This window comes from Hippocampus comes, unplaced genomic scaffold (assembly GCF_001891065.2).
Source record: "Hippocampus comes isolate QL1 unplaced genomic scaffold, H_comes_QL1_v1.1 scaffold387, whole genome shotgun sequence".
NCBI classification, from domain to species: Eukaryota; Metazoa; Chordata; class Actinopteri; order Syngnathiformes; family Syngnathidae; genus Hippocampus; species Hippocampus comes.
In genome coordinates, this window is record NW_017806161.1 from 434,407 (window position 1) to 438,315 (window position 3,909).

Below are 3,909 nucleotides of genomic sequence, written 5' to 3' on the forward strand. Positions count from 1 at the left end.
GTCCCCGACTCGGAGAGGGCACTCCACCCTTTTCCGACTGAGGACCATGGTTTCAGATTAGGAGGTGCTGATCTTCAACCGAACCGCTTCACACTCAGCTGCGAAACGCTTCAGTGAGAGTTGGAGAGCCCTGCTTGAAGGAGCCAACAGTACCACATCATCTGCAAAAAGCAAAGATGCAATACTTAGGCCACCAAAACGCACCCCCTCAATGCTTTGGCTGCGCCTAGAAATTCTGTCCATAAAGGTGATGAACGGAATCGGCGACAAAGGGCAGCCTCGGCGGAGTCCAACCCTCACTGGAAAAAGATTCAGACTTATTGCCGGCAATGCGAACCAAACTCTGACATCGGCAGTGTAGGGACCGAACAGCCCATATCAGGGGGCTTGGTACCCCATACTCCCGAAGCACCCCCCACAGAACTCCCCGAGGGACTCGGTCAAACGCCTTCTCCAAGTCCACAAAACACATGTGGACTGGTTGGGCGAGTTCCCACATACCCTCGAGGACCCTGCTAAGGGTGTCGAGCTGGTCCACAGTTCCACGGCTGGGACGAAAACCACACTGTTCCTCCTTAATCTGAGGCTCAACTTCCTGACGGACCCTCCTCTCCAGCACCCCTGAATAGACCTTACCAGGGAGGCTCAGGAGTGTGATCCCTCTGTAGTTGGAACACACCCTCCGGTCCCTCTTTTTAAAAAGTCCATTGATGAGGGACACCCTCCAAGGACTCCAAAAAGGGTGGGTACGCTGAGCTGCTGTTTGGTGCATATGCACAAGAGGACAGGTCAGGACCCATCCCCCCAACCCGAAGGCAGAGGGAGGCAACCCTCTCGTCTACTGGTGTGAACCCCAATGTACAGGTACTGAGCCGGCGGGCAATGAGTATGCCCACACCTGCTCTGCGCCTCTCACCGTGAGCAACTCCAGAGTAGAAGAGAGTCCAACCCCTCTCGAGAGAACTGGTACCAGAACCCAGGCTGTGTGTGGAGGCAAGTCCGACTATATCCAGTCGGAACTTCTCTACCTCGCACACCAGTTCAGGCTCCTTCAATGCAAGAGAGGTGACATTCCACGTCCCTAGAGCTAGCTTCTGCAGCCGAAGATCGAACCGCCAGGGTCCCCGCCTTTGGCTGCTGCCCAGCTCACATTGCACCCGACCCCTTTGGCCCCTCCCATGGGTGGTGAGCCCATGAGAAGGGGGACCCACTTTGCCTCTTCGGGCTGAGCTCGGCCAGGCCCCATGGGTGTAGGCCCGGCCACCAGGCGCTCGACAACGAGCCCCACCTCCAGGCCTGGCTCCAGAGGGGGGCCCCTGTGACTCACGTCCGGGCAAGGGAAACTTAGATCCATTAATTTTAATCATCATAAAGGGTCTTTGAGCCGTGCTTTGTCTGGTCCCTCACCTAGAACCTGTTTGCCATAGGTGACCCTGCTAGGGGCATAAAGCCCCAGACAACTTAGCTCCTAGAATCATTGGGTCACACAAACCCCTCCACCACGGTAAGGTGACGGCTCACGGAGGGGTTGAAATTTTTATGATTTTTTTTTTTCTGAGGTTGAAAAAAACAATCATTGAAATTTTTATGATTTTTTTTTCCATTCATGTATAAAATTCAAGATTACAGAGGCCTTTTGTTACTGGCCTTTTGCCTTAACAAAAGTATTATCGCTGAAGACCTGGTGTGGCCTAGTGTACCCTAGACCTGGTCGAAATTTGAATGTTTTATGAATATTTAAAATCAGGTGTTGTTTTAGTCATTGACGGAGAGTTAACATTAACTCCTGCTCCGATCTCAACCTCAGAACGTTTCTTGGTGCAATTTTGAGACGGTTTGCATTCTCCCTGGGTGAACAAATTGATGCTTGACCACAAAGAAGTTATATTGTAACATTATTTTAAATAAAATTACCTAGCAAAGATTGCATTCACTCGCAAAGATTACGACATACTGTAACGCAATTTTTTTTAAAATGCATGTTGATGTACTTCTGGGTCATCTCCCGGGTAACTGAAAACAACAAACATGGATATTAATGGCATTTTACTTTGAAAGTGGCTTGAAATACAAAGACATTAAATATATTCTTGAGCTTAAATAGAATTCTCTCCTTCCCTGAAGTAATGTCGTCTCTCAATCAGCCGCGCATGAGAGTCTACGTTAGCCACGATGACCCGGAAGTACAAAAATGTGCATTTTAAGAAAAGCGTCCCTTACAAAAAAAGGTTGCGTTTTCTCGCAATCTTTGCAAGAGAATGCAAAACTTTGCTGTGAGAATTTTTTTTTCTTCCATGTCCCCTGGCTCAGGGGCTCCGCAAATTCCCAATCATTGAAGGTGCATGAATTAGTTGTGAATCTTTACTTTGAAGGTGGTCAACACCGCTCGCTGGCGGCTGGTTACTGTAATGCACAGTATTGGTAATCGCTGTGGCGACTTTCTTGACTTTGTCTTTGCGTGTGGAGGCTGGCTCGACCGCAGTCACTCATGTGGTTACCATACAGTAGGTTTGGCTGTCTGACTGTGTCCAACCTGTTGTAACAAAACGCGACCAACTTTACAACGGTGTGGGTTCTGATGCCTCAGAGCTTTTGAGATTGCTCATTGTCTCACGCCTGAAGCGACAAAGTTCAGAAAGTAGTTAAACATTTCACAGTACCTTTTCACTGTCCTCTTTTTTTATTACGTCATCCTCCTACCTGGCTTGATTAGCAGCAACTGGAACTGAAATGTTTTGTCTTCTAAACTGCAACAACTGACGTTTCACATTGTTAAATTCTCTAACTACCCTAGAAAGAGGACTGGCACTAACCTTTTCCTTGGAAACAACTAACCACCCCAGGTAAATCTGACATTGTCTGACACTGACTTGGTCCACATGAAAATGAATGACAAGCTTGAAAATGAAAGACAAGCTTACAAAATATGTGAGCTGTACGTGCTTATTTTTCACATTGTGACGTCCTCATTAGACAATATTGCATGGCTGACATATATATATATATATATATATATATATATATATATATACATATATATATATACATATATATACATATATATATATATATATACATATATATACATATATACACACACACACACAAAATTATCATGTTAATTGTGAATAATTAATTTGTGATATTAGGCGCATTGTTTTTTTAATAGCGTTAATCTAATTTTAATCTCTAACTTTTTTGTTTGTGTAGGTGGGTTGTCTTTTTATAATCCCCCTTTTTATGTGTTGGCTTCCTGTGTTCGAGTTGTTGAGGGTGGGAAACAATGGTCAGTCACAGCCTGAAACGGACATTGATTGGCTGTAATTATGTTTGGGCTTGTTTAGCATAAACTGATAGACTCCCATTGGAGTTGGGCGGGATTAGTAAAAAGCGGTGAGGAGAGGAGAGGTGAACATGGAGGAGCATGTGAGAGTTCTCGACCCAATAAATGGAAAATTTACATTCCATAAAACGCCCTGACGGCATTACTGATAAAGGGAGAGTGTTGTGCCTAATTTGTAAGAAAGAGTTTGCTTCCCACCGAAGCAGCTCAAGTTTAGCCTCCCACATCAATGCAAAGCACCCAGTCTCGAGTGCAGCCACAGCTAACGTTAGCATCGAAAGCGTTAGCAATAGAGCGAGCCATAGCAAAGCTCTTCACCAAACTAAACTCGGGAAGAAGAACACCCCGCATACGAGGTATGAAGTCAGCATAGCTGCGGTGCCCTCTGTACCCTACTAGAAGCGATTGATGTTTATTTCAGCACTTGTGAAAGCGCTATATAAATCAGGATGTACAGTAAATATTCCCATCCCCGGAATTCTATGAAAAGGAATTTCCTTCACCCGGAACAAAAACCTGTGCATTAACATTTTGACTACGATATTACATGTTACCGGAACTTACGT